The following is a 20,415-nucleotide window of genomic DNA, read 5'->3' on the forward strand; positions in this document are numbered from 1 at the left end:
CAGCAGTTGGAAATTTGTGTAATTTTCAATAGTAACCTATTAAAAATTTTACCAAGTATTCATTTTAGCAGCTTCGTAGAAAAATTACCAATAGATAGGCTTGTTTAGAATTAACATCCATCCGCTATTGACAGAGTTATAAGTTGTCAAAACCTGACCACTTTTCGTAACGCGGTCGATTTGGGTTTTTTTTTTAATTGCCCATCACGTTGCCGAAAGACGTAATCCTACGTCAAAAATCTGATGTGGCGTATTTGGAATACGTGAATAAATTAAAGAAATATTATTAAACTATACTACTATAAATACGGTAAAGATTGTATCTACATATAAAGGAAATATTTGTATAAACAGTGTCAAAATATTGATACTAAGGCTTGTACTTGAAAAAAATGCACCATTTTTATCCGTGTGTAACTTTTTTATCCGGAAAATTTTGCGTGCCGTCATGGAAAATCCGACTGCGACCATGAGATGGATCGGAAGACAACTGGGAATCACCCATACAACTGTGTCTCGGGTGGTAAAATCGTTTAAGGAGTCCCAAAGGAAGAAATTCGAAGACAGCTGACCCTGTGAAGGCCCGGAAGGTGTTGGATTATTTCAAGCGTAATCCGAACCTTTCGATTCGCGACGCGGCTCTGAAGACAAAGTGTTCCGCCTGGTTCGTTCAGCAAACCATGAAACGAGCTGGGCTTCGTGTATTCAAGGTCCGGAAGGTACCGAACCGGCGTGATCAACAAAACACGGCGGCCAAATCCCGCGCAAGGAAGTTGTATCGAGAGTGGTTAACGAAACCGATGTGTGTGGTTATGGATGACGAAACCTACATCAAGGCAGACGCAAAACAGATACCGGGGCTGGAGTTCTACGTTGCCAAATCACGGTTTGATGTTCCGTAAGACATAAGGAAGAAGAAAGTGGACAAATTCGCCAAAAAGTACTTGCTCTGGCAGGCCATATGCCAATGCGGTAAACTGAGTAAACCGTACATCTTAATGGGTACCATCAACAGCGAAATTTACCGCACCGAGTGCCTTCAAAAGCGTCTGTTGCCCTTCCTGCGGTCCCACGGAGGCGAGACATTATTTTGGCCGGACTTGGCATTATGCCATTACGCGCGATCGACGTTGGATTGGTACAGAGACAATAACGTTGTTTTTGTACCAAAAACCGCCAACCCCCCAAATTCACCAGAGATTCGTCCGGTGGAAAGATTTTGGGCCATAATGAAGGGCATAGTTCGAAAATCGTCCAAGCTGTTTAAGAACGAGCTGGAGTTGAAAAAAGAATGGATAAAAGTAACCAAAAAGGTCGGCCCCACCATTGCAGAAAATGTAATGTCTTGTAAGGTCTTAAGGGAAAGGTGCGGGCTTTCAGCGATGCAAAGGAAATTGAATAAAGTAATTATGCCGAAACATAATCCATATGTATTTGTTCATTCCTTGAAAGTTTCAAGAAAATCCGACTTAAAATAAATTTTTGGCGAACAATTTTGGCTTTAGAATCCTCTAATGAATGTCACCGACCAAATCACCTACCTTGCATGTGATAATCCAGTGACGGTTAAGCTTCATGAAATGAGTGCCCCAACATGAGAATCACGTAGCTCTTGTGTGAAAAGTACGATGGAAAAAAATCTACGTATGTTTTCACGAAGCATTTACGTAAAAAATTTTCTGAGTGTATTTTATCATCGTCTTCTTTTCAGAAGCAATGACTTCCCTTTCACTCAAACGAGTGCCTCTGAAAACAATGTTAAAAATTAGTGATTTGTGTACTGCTACTGAACAGCACAACGAGTGCCTGCATCCCCTGTGGCTGATTTTGGTTTCGGTTGACTTCCCTCCGCATCGCATTGTCATAGTCATCATCCACCATTATGATGTCGGTTGACGACCGTGAGGTGACGACCCCCTCGTTCGACCCCAGTCACATAAAATTCAACTACAATCCCCAAACCTTCTAAAGGCCCGGGGTTCAACTTTGTACCCACATCTTCCAGCCCCCGCTCAAAAACAAGAAAGAGGGCAGAGGAAATGTGAAGCCCACAAAGCCATAACATGCTATGTATATTAAAATTCAATCTCGCTGTTTGCAGTGGTTTCAGAAACAAGAAAGACCAGGGGAGAAACGACATTTTTTTTATTTTCTCCCCATCATTGCGTTTGCCATTTGGCTGGGGCTCCAGTTCCCATCATTTGAATGTGACCGACCGCATTCTGCTGCTGGTTTGTGGAGCTGCAACTGGGACGAGGAAGTCGGATTGTCAATTCAGTCATCCATCTTCCCATCCGGCTGGCGGCCGGCCAGCACACAAACAGCCACAGTGACAATCGTGGAGTCTCTTCCTGATGGGTTGTCTGGCTGGAGATGAAGATTCCCACCGTCATCATCATCACCGCCAATGGGTTTGGAGGGTTTTGTCTTGAGAGGAAGTGCCCTACGTGAGGTGATTCAGTTGTTGGGTTGAGTTGTTTATTTGATGATCTGTTCATGTTTTGAGCCTTCCTTTAGAAGACGTTGGTTTTGGATTCTAAACTGCGACTCAATCACCGGTGTCTGACCTACAAATTAATCACAGAAATCCTAACCTCCCCAACTGACTGAGACCATAAATCTGCTATTAGTTGCGGCAATTCTTCACTGGGTCAAATTGAAATCGGATAATTTTATTACCATCCCCGGTAACGGCACTCGTCCACGGATGAGGCAAAAAATTGAACACACCGCGCGAGCAAAGACCCATAATTTATCATTAGCTCCGTGATTGTTTGATCCTAGCATAACAGTACCTGGGGCCTCCGGGCGGACCCAGCCAGCATTGCTACAATGCGGGCACGTGGTGGTTCTTCCTTCTCGTTTGCTCGGCACCACCAACACGCCGAGAGTCGAAGAAATAATTTCCACAATTGATATCTGATTTCAAATCTCATCGTTTCGCGTACTTGCCCTGTGTGCGTCACGGCGGCAAGCCCGAGGCCGAGCCACGAAAAACGAGGTTACCGAAAGATCAGCGCTAAACAATCTGGTACCGCTAAACAATAGCCGCAATAGCGCAGTGCACTCACACAGCCACGCCAAGTCGGCCGATTACGTCCAGGAGATTAGCGAAAAGCAGTATTTTTATTAATGGACAATCCAAACGAGCAGAACACATGTAGGCAGAAGAAAGCCAAAGAAGTCCCCCGCATCCATCCGCGAGGTCACCGCAAGTAAGCACCACTAAAAATAAATTGCCTGATTGACTCGAAGTTGACTTTGTTATCTTCGCTTCTTGCGGCCAGGTGATGATGGGGCTGAACCGGACGGACGGGATCAATCTACGGTACGCACATGGTTGTTTGTTCTTTCGCATTAGAGAAAGCTGAGCTTATTAGCGAGCGGGTCCTAGCGTCGTTGACCAACTTAAGCGAGCGACGCGTCCAGACAACCTGAACCAGACGTCGAGCTTCCTGCCTGCCTGCCTGCCTGGTTTGATGACCCAGTTTCCATGGCCCGTCGTTGTCGCCAAGTTGCCATCAACACATCATCACCAAGTACTACTGGAACGACCAGCAGCCAGCAGCCATCAGCATCGATATAATTTATGATTTCGTAATAAAACTCCACCGCTCTACCGTGGCAGCCGTCATCAGCAGCAGTCTACATTCGTTTAAAAGTGTGTTTAACATAGGTGCTACGCTGCAACGCCATTCATCGAGTGCCCAAAGGGGGGTAGTTTGAATGTATCACGTCAAGGATTGGATTCATTCCTCGAAGCTATGCTTATGTAGGGGCTGTTGCTGCTTGTAATAAGGTGTGAATCACGATATGCTCGGATATCACGCAAAACGATGATGTACCATCACGAACATGGCAAACGTCGATTTGATTTAGGTGTTGGATATCATTCTCCCCGTGGATGAGATGCTTGAAATTTGATGTTTGTGATTCATGCTCAGTCCCATGTTACAGTGACTAATCAAAGCAAGAGGATTTCATTCAATGGAAGGTCAGTTGTTTTATAGTTACCGATAGAAAACTATTATTATGAAGCCTCAAGATTGTTGCTGATGGGAATACACACCTGGTTCTGTAAATAAATGAAAGATAAAGACAAGAATTAAAACAATATTACTATAGGGTAGAGCGCTACTTCCTCGTAATCGCCCATTTCCGTTATATCGATCAGAAAAGATCAATAATATCAATGATTTCACCGTGCACAAATCAATAATAGGTTTGTTCTGATAGGGTTGACTACCCCATTTCCGGCCTATTAAGCACAACCCGCACTTAGTCTTGCTTAATCTAGCGCAGTTTAGCACCAAACGGAATGTTATTATTACTGATGGCTTCCAAATTTATTTACCTTTCCGTAAGTACCGTAAGATTTGATAAAGAGAAACCAATTGTTGAGATATTGTCAAAAGTCTTACACTGCTTCTCGACGCCAAACTCGACCTACAGGTTCTAAACTCAGCCTAACGCACTGAATTCACTTCGGCCTATCGGATGATGATAAAAATTGATTCGGTCGGAGCGCTTCTTTTGTTTTTGGGAATAATACGTGCAAACCTTCATACCACGCGTTCTCATTGACTTCGTTCGGTAGCTTATTAACTAAAGTATCGTACCAAACGCATAATTGACTTGTTAACTCTGAAATCATGGATTTATTTGATGTTTTCTGCTCGATAGGCCCAAAATGGGCGATCAGGCCAAAGTAGTTCTCTACCTTACGTTAGTTCATTAGCTACTACATAAATCCTATTATAGAGCATTGCATGAATTATTACGCTCATTTTTCTTAAAACAAAAGAAGCGCTCCTAGCGAATCCCCTTTTTCAACGTTTATCCGTAGGACGAAGGATATCTAGGGATAACGCTCCTATAGTTGCGGTACGTTAGAAGCGTTAGGTTCCTATAGTTGTGTATGGAGTCTCCATACACAACTATAGGAACCTAACGCTTCTAACGTACCGCAACTATAGGAGCGTTTACCCTAATGGCGTTTCAATGCGTTAGGACAGAATTGAAACTCATAGGACGAATTTAGAATCAAGAAGCAGTATTAGATTTTCAACAATATCTCAACAATTTGTGACTCTTTATCAAATCCAATGGTACGTATGGAAAGGTGAATAAATTTAGAAGTCATCTTTGATAGAAATATTCAATTTTTTGTTCAAACCCGTTCAAAAAAGAGAGGTAAAGCATGTGTTGTGCTTAGTAGGCCGGAAATTAGATCAAAAACCCTACTGCACTAATTTCAATAGGACTCAGCAGTTTCAGAATCGAAATTGTTGAAATAATGCTCATATTCACTGTTGAGAAGTACTGCGAAGGTTTACATCGCAACCGTGCATTCAACACAAAATTCTGCAACCGAATGCTGCATGGTATTGTGGAACGATTGTAGTCACGTCTGTTGTCTCTCATGGTGCGATTGTCCCGGTTCACTTGCCTGTCGCAATTGTCCCGGTTGCCTCGATTCTCTGAGTAATCATCGAGTCTTTTGTTGTTTTGTGTCGACGGGCTATACCTCCGCTGAGCGGACTGTGCACGCTGTTCGCCATCCTTGGCATCGCTTCGTACCCGCCAGTTGACGGGTTCCTTCGGGTTTTTTCGGTTCCGGTTGCCGCTTTTGTTCTTCGGAATGTTCTTCGGCGGTTTCCTCTTTACTGGGATCGGTTTTCTCCTTCCCGGCTTCATCGGCCGACGAGCCAGCCGCAGCCGATGCATCGGCGGCAGCTGGAGCACCCTTCTTGCGCTCTTCCCGTGCCAGTCGATGCTTTTCGACCAACCTTTCTTCGAATTCCTTCAACCGAGCGGCAGTATCCTCCGGCTTGACATCACAAAATATATTGGCTGAGGGAACTGGTTTCTGCATGCTCTTCATTTTCCTTGTTCTCGGATGCTTTAGAATCGTACTTTCGCCTCGGATTGCGGTTTGGGTTTCTCCAGCTATTGCAAGGTACTTGACTGCAGTACGAGCTTTGGTCTTTCCATATGCGGTTCGTCATCTCGACGGCCACTGCGGTCACCGGAGAGATCACCTCCTCGTCGAAATCCACGATCTCCACCACGGTCATAGCCTCTCCGACTCGAAGGCGGTGACTGTGGAGCAGCCTGCGCTGGGCGATCTCCAAGGCGCCAATTGGCACCGGCACCACTGATGGGTAGCCCGATTATAATTGCTGTTATAAGGCCCTGGTCACATTCAGTGTTGATACGAAGTGCGTCACAGGTTGATCCGAATGCGACGGCTATGGATGATCGGTTCCGGCATGGACAGCGCATCGATCAGATCCTGACGCTTGGCAAACTCAACGTAACCGAAACCTCTTAACCGTCCGGAATCACCATCGTCCCGCGGCAGGCGCATCGAAGCAATCTCCATCCCATCGAAGAAGTCGTACAGATCGCTATCGGTCAGCTCGTACGCCAGATTGGTGATGTACACCTTTTTTTTTTTTTTTTTTTTTTACCCGGGGGGAGTCTGCTCCCAGACTCCTGAGAAGATAACTCAGGGTGTGGGGATGGGAGAAATAGCTCTCCCGACCCACTAAACCTTACCCTGTGCTCTAGGCCCTTGCCCTCCCCGGAACCGCCCGAAAGCATTACGTCATGGGAGGGGGCCGGTTGCGCTATGGCGCATCACTAGGTGTTGTGTCCGACGTGACACTCGCTACTACACAGTGAGCAACTGTGCAGGGCCTTCCTCTTGTTGTTCGCTGTTCGTTGTTCGCCTGAGTTCTAGAGCAGACGTGATAGCCAGCCAACTGTCCAACAGGGCAGCTCAGGACAGATGTGACCGCTTACCAGCTGCGTGTGCTAAGCACTCTAACAACCCGGCGTCACTCCTGCCTTTGCACAACGAGGGTTTGTGCAGGGCTTCTCAACCTCCTGGGACGAGCTGGATGGGGTTCCAGCGTCCCTACTCTGCGGTAGTTCGTGTAGCCGCAATATCTCTCCCTTGGGTTCGATAATTAGCGTTTCCAGGGCACACCGCGAGGAGGCGAACTACTTCATGTCCCTGGTGATGTACGCCTGGAACGGCGGATTGTGCGGAACGGAGTCGTCGTTCAGCAACCGAGTGGCCCGCGGCGCAGTCGGTAGGGCAATCATCTAGGTGCGGGTCGGACAATCGTCCTCGTCGTCATCGCACTCGTCGGCCCAGTAGCGCAACTTGACCGGTACGGCAACCTGCACCTGTGATACGACGGACGCATTTCCATCGGTAAGGAACTCGCCGAGAGACGCCCAATCTCCAATACACCCAAGAAACCAATCCTGGAAGGAAGAACCAGTCCCAAGGTAAAAAAATTCACCTAATGTTGTGTTTATTATTATAGTCAGTCTAACATTTCAGGGTCATTCGTGACTTGTTCGGGAATGAGATTTGATCGCGTGACTTTAGTAAGAGTCCACTTTAATAACAACAATTTTGATTTGGAATTTGTACATAATAATGTTTGATGAATGATAGGAAGTTAAACATTTTGAATGAAGGAATCAAAGTACATCTAGGAGTATATCGGAGAGGGGCCTCATAGCCTAGTCAGTAAAGGCACGGTATTACCAAGCCGGAGGCGGCGGGTTCAATTCCCGGTCCGGTCAAGGGAATCTTTCGGCTTGGAAATTTTCTTGACTTCCCTGGGCATAGAGTATCATTGTGCTTTGCCACACAATATACAAATTCATGCATTGGTATTGGCATCGAAAGCTCTCAATTAATAACTGTGGAAGTGCATTTAGAACACTAAGTTGAGCGCTCGCAATAAGCTAATATGCACTAAGCAATAAGCTTGAAATGCGAATAAGAAGAAGAAGATTTTATGAAAAGTGTAAAAGTGAAAATTTTATACGATAGAGGAGGAGTTGAAAGTATATAGAAAGTAGAAAGCGAGGAAAGGTCAATTTTTAGGAAGGTACGAATCTGGATTTTCAAGTATGATCGCTGATTCACTGATGTACCTCCGATATCCGGAAAACGGTGCATACACGTGTATTCATAGGATCTTACAGAACCACACGTTTACAATAAGATGAAGAAATCTAAATTGTGACAGATTCTATAAAATTTAAGTGAAAATTTTGTTTTGTTCCGCTGTTGTAGGGTTTTCATACCGCAAACCAATAATAGTTTGTTTGTAATCCACTCACTATCATACTTTCATTGCTACAAACCAAAAAAAAAATCGTTTTGTTTGCTACAGATTTTTGAGACGTAAAATCTATCGTAAACTCGATGTGAATCCAGATCCTAACCATGGCAATCCAAACTCTTAACCGCTGTTCTATCTCGACATGGTTGTTTTACGCGTCACATCAAATCAAATGCCGATTGGTGATAATTTTCTACAAACTTATCGGAACTTATCTAGAGTTCCCAAAATCTTCCAGATCAGACTTAAAGATCCCGCAAATATCCTGAAATCCTCAGAACTTCCCCGAACTTCACGTAACTGCTTTTGTGAATTTTTATTGACTTTTCGATGCATTTAAGATTTCCCTGTAAGTCGTTCAACTTACCTGAAGATCTCTGTACTTCCCAAAAAATCTGTGAACTTTCATAAATTCCCTGGACTTTTCTGAATTTCACAGAACTTCTTTAAAGATCCCACGATTTTTCTGAGGTTAATAGAACTGTCTTGAAGTTATTTGATATTCCCTTAATATCTTCAAACTATTTTTAACTTCTTTGGATTTTCCTGAAGTTTCCTAAATTTACTAGATGTTCTCAGGCCTTCTCTTAAGTTATTTTTCTGGAATTCCCGGAACTTCTCTGTAGTTTCCATAATTTTACTGGAATTCTCTAAAATTTTTCGAAGAACACTGAAATTTTGTGAAATTCCCTAATATTTTCTGAAATTGTGTTAACTTCTTGTTAGTTTTCGTGCTTCCCTGAAATTATCAAAACTTCTCTTAGGTGAATTTTCAAGAAATTCTCTATCCAAATAATTACCGTGGTTCCAGCCCCAGTAACATTGCAAGTTTGATCGAGGTTTTAAAGCATGCTACAAGTCCAAATCACGGTCTCCAGAACCCTTATAGAACCAAAATTGTTACTAGGGAGGATTGTCACTGATAATCTAAAACAAATATTGAAATTCATGGAACTGCCCTGAAACATCAAGATCTCTAAACTACCCTGAATTAATATGCTTCAAAAAAATCGGAGCTTCCCTGTAGTTATTGTAACTACAATGAAGATCTGAACATTCCTCTCTTCATTCTTCTAAATCTCTTAATATCCCTGATCTTCTCTGGACTTCCTTGAAGTTTTTGGAATTTTTCTAATATCCCAGCAATCAATCCAATCAGTTTTCGGAAATTAATATAACTGTTTTAAAGTTATCTGTTGTTCCCCAAAGTACTCTAAACTTCCCTTAAGTTAATAAAATTTGTTCTTAATTTCTCTAAGCTTCTTAGGAGTTGTCTGGCCTAACTTATGAAACTTCTTAAAATGTTTTGGAGCTGAAACTAATTTAACTACCTTGAAGTTTGCTGATCTTTGCTGAAGTCTGGCATTTTTAATAAATTATCCGATAGATTTATAAAAATTTGATTTGCGTCATTGAAAAAAAAATAAAAGATTATTGGAAGGTCTCCAAATGATCAAAAAAGAGCCATTTTTCACACCGCACGGATTTTGTTGTTTTTCAGAAATGTTACCGAAAGTTCCACATATTGGAGAATATATCTACTAGATGGTCGGTTAATGCTGGGTAATGCGCAATACAGATCCCATTTAGATCACTAGCCTTTTCCCAGCAACTCCTATCCCTACCTCCCCGTGGTACCGGCCGGAACTGTGAGCAACCTTAGGGAAGATCGGGTAACCAACCCCGGTGGGAACTTTGGTCATAGGCTGACAGGGAAGGGGGGGGGGTTTGCTTCGGCAAGCCTGAGCGTCTGTTCTCCAGGAGGAGCGGCTCACAACAGCGTCTGTTCCCATGTTAGGGACGGCTGATCTACGTCCGAGTGCCAGTGAAGGACTCTAAGCACAACTGTGCAACCTGGTCCTCCGGAAAGTTAGGGGGTTGGTGTCAGGCCCTGCGAGCCAGCCGTAAAAAAAAGCATTGCAACGGAAAATCAGCAACAGAAGAATACGAACCGAGACCAACGGCAACGACCCCAGCGACGAAATAGGACTTGCGATTGGAAACTCGGCACGTGGAACTGTTGATCTCTCAATTTCATCGGGAGCACCCGAATACTCGCCAATCTACTGAAGGACCGCGGATTCGGCATCGTAGCGCTGCAGGAGGTGTGTTGGACAGGATCCATGGTGCGAACGTTCAGAGGTAATCATACCATCTACCAGAGTTGCGGCAACACACGCGAGCTGGGCACAGCTTTCATCGTGATGGGCGAAATGCAGAAGCGCGTGATCGGTTGGTGGCCGATCGACGAAAGAATGTGCAGGTTGAGGATCAAGGGCCGATTCTTCAACTTTAGCATAATCAACGTGCACAGCCCTCACTCCGAAAGTACTGATGATGACAAGCACGCATTTTACGCGCAGCTCGACCGCGAGTACGATCGCTGCCCAAGCCACGACGTCAAGATCATCATAGGAGACCTAAACGCTCAGATAGGCCAGGAAGAGGAATTCAGACCGACGATTGGAAAGCTCAGCGCCCACCAGCTGACAAACGGGAACGGCCTACGACTCATCGATTTCGCCGCCTCCAAGAACATGGCCATACGTAGCACCTTCTTCCAACACCACCTCCCCTATCGTTACACCTGGAGATCACCACAGCAGACGGAATCGCAAATCGACCACGTTCTGATTGATGGACGGCACTTCTCCGACATTATCGACGTCAGGACCTATCGTGGCGCTAACATCGACTCTGACCACTACCTGGTGATGGTCAAACTGCGCCCAAAACTTTCCGTCATCAACAATGTACGGTACCGACGCCCGCCACGGTACAACCTAGAGCGACTGAAGCAACCGGATGTCGCCTTAGCATACGCGCAGAATCTCGAGGCAGCGTTGCCAGAGGAGGGCGAGCTCGGTGTGCCCCCTCTAGAGGACTGCTGGAGTACAGTAAAAGCAGCCATCACCGACGCAGCCGAGAGCACCATCGGGTACGTGGAAAGAAGTCGACGGAATGAATGGTTCGACGAGGAGTGCAGAGCGATTTTGGAGGAGAAGAACGCAGCGCGGGCGGTAATGCTGCAGCATGGAACCCGACAGAACGTGGAACGGTATAAACAGAAGCGGAAACAGCAGACCCGCATCTTTCGGGAGAAAAAACGCCGCCTGGAAGAAGCGGAGTGCGAGGAAATGGAACTTCTGTGCCGTTCCCAAGAAACACGGAAGTTCTACCAGAAGCTCAACGCATCCCGCAACGGCTTCGTGCCGCGAGCCGAAATGTGCAAGGATAAGAAGGATGGGAGCCTCTTGACGGACGGACGTGAGGTGATTGAAAGGTGGAAGCAGCACTTCGACGCGCACCTGAATGGCGGGGGGAACGTAGGCACGGGAGACCAGCGCAATGGAGGAAACGACTACGTCAGTGCAGCAGAGGACAGAACTGTCCCAACTCCCACGCTGAGGGAAGTTAAGGACTCCATTCAGCAGCTCAAAAACAACAAAGCAGCTGATAAGGATGGTATCGCAGCCGAACTCATCAGAATGGGCCCAGAAAAGTTGGCCACCTGCCTGCACCGGATGATAGTCAGGATCTGAGAAACAGAACAGCTACCGGAGGAGTGGAAGGAGGGGGTAATCTGCCCCATTCACAAGAAAGGCGACCATTTGGAATGTGAGAACTTCAGAGCGATCACCATTTTGAATGCCGCCTACAAAGTGCTATCCCAGATCATCTTCCGTCGTCTATCACCTAAAATGACCGAGTTCGTGGGAAGTTATCAAGCCGGCTTCATCGACGGCCGATCGACAACGGACCAGATCTTCACCGTACGGAAAATCCTCCAGAAATGCCGTGAATACCAGGTCCCAACGCATCATTTGTTCATCGACTTTAAGGCGGCATATCGACCGCACAGAGCTATGGAAAATCATGGACGAGAACGGCTTTCCTGGGAAGCTGATCAGACTGATCAAAGCAACGATGGACGGTGTGCAAAACTGCGTAAGGGTTTCATTCGAATCTCGCCGGGGACTGCGACAAGGTGACGGATTCTCATACCTACTCTTCAACATCGCTCTAGAAGGTGTAATGCGACGAGCCGGGCTCAACAGCCGGGGTACGATTTTCACGAAATCCGGTCAATTTGTGTGCTTTGCGGACGACATGGACATTATCGCAAGAACATTTGGAACGGTGGCAGAACTTTACACCCGCCTGAAACACGAAGCAGCAAAGGTCGGACTGGTGGTGAGTGCGTCAAAAACAAAGTACATGCTAGTAGGCGGAACCGAACATGACCGGATTCGTCTAGGAAGTAATGTCACGATAGACGGGGATACTTTCGAGGTAGTGGAGGAATTCGTTTACCTTGGATCCTTACTGACGGCTGACAACAATGTGAGTCGTGAAATACGAAGGCGCATCATCAGTGGAAGTCGTGCCTACTACGGGCTCCAGAAGAAACTACGGTCAAAAATGATTCACCCCCGCACCAAATGTACCATGTACAGAACGCTAATAAGACCGGTGGTCCTCTATGGACACGAGACATGGACTATGCTCGAGGAGGACCTGCAAGCACTCGGAGTTTTCGAGCGACGTGTGCTAAGGACGATCTTCGGCGGTGTGCAGGAGAACGGTGAGTGGTGGCGAAGAATGAACCACGAGCTCGCTGCACTTTACGGCGAACCCAGCATCCAGAAGGTGGCCAAAGTCGGAAGGATGTGGTGGGCAAGAATGCCGGACAACAACCCTACAAAGTTGGTGTTCGCTACTGATCCGGTTGGCACAAGAAGGCGTGGAGCGTAGAGAGCACGATGGGCGGACCAGGTAGAGCGCGATCTAGCGAGCATTGGGCATGACCGAGGATGGAGAGCGGCAGCCGCAAACCGAGTATTGTGGCGTACTATTGTTGATTATGTCTTATCTTAAATGTGATGTTGTACACATAAATGTATGTATGTATGTATGTATATTTTCCAAAAACAAAATCTACCTGTTGATGAAACTTTTTTGGAATTCTCGGAACATACATTCAATCCTCGTAACTTCTGATAGGATCCCACAATTTCCGTAAAGTTGAATGGAAATGCTCTGAAGTTGTACAAGCTCCCCTGAAGTGTTTGGAACCTCACATAAGTTTTCAAAATTCTCCAGATAATTTTCTTGAATCTTCCCTGAATTTAAAGTTAATGTAGCGCCTCTAGTTGTCGTAGCAAGAAACTATTGACAGCGTTTTGATCCGGAAGGATTGTTTATTTTGTAGGTGTTACAATGAGTCTCGGTTCTTTTAGCAGTTCGTGGTCTTTTATTGAACAATGCTTTAAAACTAGAAAAACAATAATCGTTAGCAAACATATTGTAGAGAGTTATATTTTCTTGACAATTCCGGTGACCTTTCTAACTCAACTCTACTTCTAGTCGAATACGTTCGATTCACTTGGTTTAACTGCTATAGCTTTGATGGATGACATCGCATTAGGATTACGATAGTTTATAATTTATTTAGAATAAGTTTACTTACTATTTTAGTTAGTTTAAGCTAGTATGATTCAGCAAATACAATAGATATAATATGTGTAGTAGATCATAACCTGTAAGTTTCATAATAGTTCATAATTTTTAGTATAGGAATTCACAATAGATTAAGCAATAAGGCAACTTACTCCAACTGCATCATCACTACTATTAATTTGTTTATTTGTATACTAGCTATAATTATATATTACTCAATAATTTTTCTTATTAGTGAAAATCGGTTGGTTTAACATCGCGCATGTATGCTATAACGTCTGCTTTGTTTTTGATTTTCATTTCAATTTGACAAGCTAATCACGGGACACTAATCACTTGTAAACAAACAAGAAACAATACTATCATCCGGCGCTGATGAAACACAATTAGCTGATCTAACAAACAAAACAGCTATGATCGAACACAGTATAACCCACGAACACAGATTCAATTTGGAGAAAACAGCAATAGTTGATCGAAGCAACAACACAAATACACTTGCATTCCATGAAATGTGCCATATATATAGTATACCCCATACAGTCAATAGAAGATCTTACACTCACTAAAAACCAAATCTATCAATGCCCAATGGCAATACCAATTAGGCCCACCTGAATCCAACTTAACAGGGTTACTTTCACTCACTTGCTATAAAAAAATGTTTTTCGGAATTATGAAATCATGAAATAGTATAATGCTAATTAGTACTTGTAAGTTACAAGAAGAGATCATGAAGTATATGTTTGACACATAAAATCTGTCAATATTGCTTTCAGTGCGTCACAATCAGCGATTTTACGACTCGTGAGCGCTCACTCTGAGTGAACGCTCACGAATCATAAGATCGCTGATTGTGACGCTCTGAAAGCGGAATTGACAGGTTTTATCAGTTAAACACATACTTTACACCCTCTTCTTGTTACTTACAAGTACTACATATCATTATAACATCTAATGATTGCATAATTCCGTAAAATATTTTTTATAGCAAGTGAGTGGAAGCAACCCTGCAACTTAAAAGCTCAACTATAATACCCGTTCTCACCATTTTACCATAGCCACCATAACCCTCGAAGAGTGCACAACCGCAAATATTACACCCGACACAAATTATAAAAAATTCAACAAAACTTTGAATATTCAACTAAAAACCGCTATGTATAAAAAATTTCCAGCAAAAAACAGACGCTAGACTTCAAACAGTATTTAGACAAAGAACAAATCCAACAATTGTGAGTGTAAAATATTTATAAAATATGAAACAATTGATTCAAAAATAAAATTCCCCTCAGTTTCCTCTGAAGAAGACTCTAATCAGGGCCGAAACGTAGGGACAAATTACAAAATTAATTTGTTCTGATTGAGTGATTGCCAGACTGCCAAGCCAAAACTGATTTAATATTAGCTAAAAAATTTGTCAAAAACTCAAATCTGTAACTCTTACGCATGACGAACTAGAGCTGGCGGAACTTGTTCCTATTTTTCAGGGAATGTAATCTACATTCAATAAAATACAGCAGTGGGTTCTGTTCGCTCTGGTTTATCATGCATAAGATATACAGATTTTAGTATTTGATAACAGTTGAAGCTAATATCAAAACCTAGAAAAGCTTTATACATCATTTTACGAAATTCATTTATGCCAAAAGTTAGAGGCAAATGAATGTAAATGAATGCACGAAATGAATGTAAATGATTTGCCATGCCTGATCAGAAGTCCATTACAATTGCTTCAGCATTCAGCGTGCCCTCAAAGCACCGCAAAACTAGATTCAAACAAAACAGGCTTGAGTAATAGCCATCCAAAGAATCGTCATAATTGCATTATATTTTTTTATCCGATTCGGTTTCAAATTATTCCTAACTGCTGCGCTGTAAATCACCTTCTCTTTACTCGTCGTGTGGTGCCCAGTCATTTGGACGATTCACATTTCATGGACAATTACTAATAAACATTACATTATGGGCGGAGGAACCGGAGAGAGGGGGTCTCTCTCTCTCTCTCTCAACACGGTCGTCAGTCATTCGTGCCGAGTTTGCATTGCACAAAGTTTTACGAAACAGTCATTTTTCGCGGATCGATCGATCTTTCAGAGGGCCTTTGTGTGCGCGCCCACTAATGGGTTTATAAATTATTATCCCCTCTTATGTGCAATTGGCAAGTGCCTTTTTGCAAGCATTTTAAAAAATGACAAAAAAGGAATTCGTTCCAAAAAGCCTCCGATTATTTAATAACCGCCGAAATTCGTTTAAAAGGTTCGTCACTTCGAAAGATTTCATCGGCAAAGACAAAGACATGAAAGAAACACCTTACGCAGATTGACCGATGACGGACTGACGGCGGCGGCTGACGCTAAAAGGTGATTTTATTGCCATGAAATTGGGCAATGTAATGCAGTGGATGCAGTTGGATCAGCGGTGCGATTTAGTATGGCTAATTAAATCGGAGTGACTACAAATCGAGACACCATTAGGAAGGGAACCGTGTGAGAAAAAGGGCGATTAATCGAATAATAAACATCATTTAATGCATTCGGATCAAAGCTATTTGCAATACCTTCCAAGCACAACTCCGATTCAGCCTTTTATTCAATCACAATCACTCCATCATCCATCCAAAAATATACCCATAAATAGCTCCCCGAAGGTTCAAACCGTCAGCCATCAGTAGGTCACAGCTGGACGCAAAACGACAGATGATCACCTCAATTATGGCCATTCAATCTCACATTAGTTGGCTGCTACTACTGCGCACTCCTCAGGCCCGGAACGGGACGCCTAGGGGGGAAAAATAAACTGCGACCCATTAAATCGACCCCCAAAACCGTGTCCGTGTAAACGACAAGGAACATGTTTCATCAATTAACAGCCATCGCATACCGAGCTCAGCACGCAAAGGCACGATTTTTGACGGACGGCATCAGGTCTGTCGGTCAGTTGGTTAGTCGGCAAGCATGTGTAGGAACCTACATGTGTTTCTGCTGAGCTGATGATTCTCCTTTTGGCTGTTTGCCCTCGCAATGCTTTCGGCAACCTTCAACCTTAGCGAAACCGTCGAAACATTCGGGTGCGATATCCATCGGTTAAAAAGTCGTAAATCAAATCGAGCCTGTCAACTCGTCCGCATGTTGCCGCAACACTCCGACCGACGACCGACTTGGATGATGCCTTGGCGTTCCGTTCATTAGAGCATATGGCACTTAACATTTCTGTACGATGCGGTTATGAAAGTTGGCGAAAGCTTATAGCTGGATTATGTTAAGTATAAACATAAGCTGATGTTGGTGGGATTAATTCAACCGGTGGTTTGGTGAGTGAATGCTGCAAAGCAGGATAATCTTCGGATAATGGGTTGAAGTTTGCCAGTGTTCTCCGGTGAAAGATGGGCTCTTCTATGAGTTGAAGCACCACCGTTGAGAATGGATGGCAAAAACGATGAATTAATTTCTGTTTACTTTCGTAAGTCGGCTGTGATGTGTCTGAAAGTCAATCATTTTCATGAGGATAATCAATCAAATAGGATGAATAGTATAGCAAAGTGGAAACCAAAAACTAGCCCATTCACTGTTTAGCTCCATCCGAAAAAAAAATCAGCAAATCTCTGTCGGTACATAAATTCCTCTGCACGACGTGCTAAATTGCCATAAAAACACACCTGGAAACTGATTAACCCAATAAAACAGTGATCGTATCGGAATGCCTTGTGGGGCTTTCGGACCTGCCTGGCTCTACAGAGTTGCAATTATTTCCGCTCACGTTCCGAGCTCTAACTGGCACTGTTCCGAACGATGTAAACAGAAAGAAACGGCAAATATCATCATAAATCATATCGATTATAGAGAGAAAGACACCTTTCCGATTTTCGCCATGGCTATTTTTCGATTGCACTGCACAGCTCTGACCTCCATCGCTTATTAATTGTTGGCAGCAGAAGTTAGAGCAAGGGATGTTTCGGTGTTTGATTAGTTAGTGACCTAATATGTGTTGTCTTGTGTAACGGAGGCACATCCCAAGCTGATGGGTGGGCATTAGTTGAGGATTATGCTTTCCGGTCAAGGCCACATTCAACAGTTACCGGGGTGGAAGCACATTAGAAATAGGCTCTCATATGTCGGAAAATGAAGACTGATGGCCAACAATGATTCGCTGCCCGTGGGCTGGCTTGAAATGGAACATGGAAGCGTTTTGCTTGCCATTTTGGGGCTGAGTATGAGTATGAGTATGATTGACCGCCCACGGTTGCTATTTTGTTATTGCCAGACCAGCTGTAATAACACAGATAATAAATAGACGATGCTTGGGACTAGCAATCATCCTCAATGTGTAAAAACTGGTGATCTAAATCTAGACAATACCAGCGCCGGCCGCGCCCGAACACACGTCGAGAAAGGAATGGGTAAGAATGTGTTGATTTGACACTCGCTTTGCGGGAAGTCGAGAACACCTCTGCACTTCCACGAGGAATCACTGGAATATTGCGTAAGAGGGTTGGGATTACATAAGGTTTCGTTTTGGTAAACGATAAGCTGAATTGACGTCCTAACGATCATATAACGCGAAGGAGCTCGGGATTGAACCCATGATATTCTTCTCAGTAAGCAAAAACGTTTGCCACTAGGCAAACGAGCTTCTTTTATTACAACACACCAATGATCGCTTTGTTGTTATTCCAATGTATTCACTTTAACAAATAGAGTGATTAACGAATCTTGAATGAGGAGAGGCTTGAGATTAATATCATGATGTTCTACTCAGTAAGCAAAAATGGTCGCTCTAAGGCCCCCAAGCCCTTCATATCACATTATACAAGCTACGATCAGGCTGTTATTTCAACCATTCAAAACCAGCCCCTACGGTGACGTTGATAACAATGATAAGTTTCACAAAACACACGATAATCAAGTAATGATACTATATGCCTCTTCAATATGATAGGACCTGCGAAAAAGCTACGAAAAAGCGCTTATGTCTTCATTAAATTCTACTATTCAGCCACGTTCGTTTTTTTTCGGTTTGTAACACGGGAACAAAATTTATAAAACCGTGTCCCTTACTTTACAAAGTAAACTACGACTGACAAGATGATTTTACCAGCGCATAAATATTGCATATCTTTTAAGTTATCCCGACTGAACTCTATTGCGTTTTAAACGACTGTTTTCTCCTTCATATTATATAGGACCTATGCGTCAAACTATCGTATCAAAACCACCAAACCACATAATCAAACACGACCCACCATGACTACCATCAGTCTTCAACCACTGCCCTCATGATCGTGTTAAGGATACACCACATCAAAAACTAATCGGCCAATGTTAAAAAAATATCATAATGAAATATTCGTAGGCACCTAACCGTAAAAACCGATAAACATGACTCACGCGATCGAGGTCATCGCTCTGGCAAATGGGAAACGATGAAAATAAATTACTCCCCCGAAGGGACGCATCCGCTCCCGCAAACAATAAATCTGACCCCAATCCAGCGCAACAAGCCTTCCACCCACGCATGCCAACACCACCATGAGATAGGGGAATTTCCCCCCTACCTGATAGGGGTGCAAGCACGCGCTGGCGAGCTACCAACCACACCAAACCGACCATCAAGAACGCTGCCCACAAAAGCAAGACAAGTCCCCTCGAAAATGCAATCGAGAAATGTATAAGAACAATCTTCAACTGGAACGTATTCACCAAATCAATATATCCAGGAGCGCATTCCCGATGCTTCCACGCATATTTTTCTCTAGTCAGACACACAATAACTAAATATAACTATTCTTTTTTCAAATCACTCTATCTATCAACCTAACAATAGATCAGCGCGGTCGAGTCAGACCGGCAACAAAGGGAACCGGGAGCACACCAGGTACCTCAGCAGAAGGAGGAAAAACATCAGCACAAACCATTCCAAATTGAATTAACACGCCCGGGACACAAAACTATTCAAAAGCACCTAGAAACTGCACGCCAGCAATAAGCAGCCCGAGCTAAAAATAAATAAATTAAATAAAAGCACACAGCGGAGCAAAAACACACAACCGTTCTTGATCGAATCTCAAAGTGAACTCCCGTTTATCTTGCCATTTTATGGCTGTTCATAAACTAAATAGACAGTTAAGCGGGATGGGAGGGGTTGGCAATTATCCACGGCCCATACAAATTAAAAAAAATGGTATGTACAATTGTCTACCTAGGGGAAGGAGGGGGTCAAGAATCCCAAAAAAACTGTCTACGTAGCCTTTTTGGTGGGCTTGAAAATACAGTGGTGATCCGATTTGATCTACCTTTGATATTGGGAAAACGTTCCCAGTTTTCAATCAGTTAGTTCAATAAAATTTCATAAACTACCCCATAAAATAGGCAGATGTGCCAACACTTAAGGGTAAGTTCACCGCTCCGAAAAAGATAATAACGTTTTGATTTTTCTAAAAATATTGGAAAAAGGTTCAAAAATCTAGAAAAATCACATTTTTTCTAATATTTCAAAAAAAATTCAAATTTAAAAAAAAAATCGACTTTTCTCGGTTTTGCTGAGAGTCCAATTTTGTTTTTCATGATGAGATAAAAAATTTTACATGTAATTTTTGACAAAAATCTAAGGAAGAAACTGATTTTCTTGGATTTTTGAAAATTTTCCCAATACTTTTAGAAAAATGAATACGGACCGAAATTTATTTTTATTTTCGGGCCGGTAACCTTCCCCTTAATTTGAAAGCTATATAAAAAAAAGTGTGGAGCCACGAAAAATAAGTAAAGTTGCACTAGTAAATTAAAAAATATTCTCCTTAAAACAA

General features: G+C 43.4%; 1 pseudogene; it reads right to left on the reverse strand.

The window, feature by feature from the left end:
* Positions 1-5,226: 5,226 nt before the first annotated feature.
* LOC135701295 (eukaryotic translation initiation factor 4B-like) lies at positions 5,227-16,696 on the reverse strand (annotated as a pseudogene).
* Between the last annotated feature and the right edge of the window lie 3,719 nt (positions 16,697-20,415).

This window comes from Ochlerotatus camptorhynchus, unplaced genomic scaffold (genome assembly GCF_037179485.1).
Source record: "Ochlerotatus camptorhynchus isolate MF236.1 unplaced genomic scaffold, CSIRO-AGI_Acam_v1.1 ptg000154l, whole genome shotgun sequence".
NCBI classification, from domain to species: Eukaryota; Metazoa; Arthropoda; class Insecta; order Diptera; family Culicidae; genus Ochlerotatus; species Ochlerotatus camptorhynchus.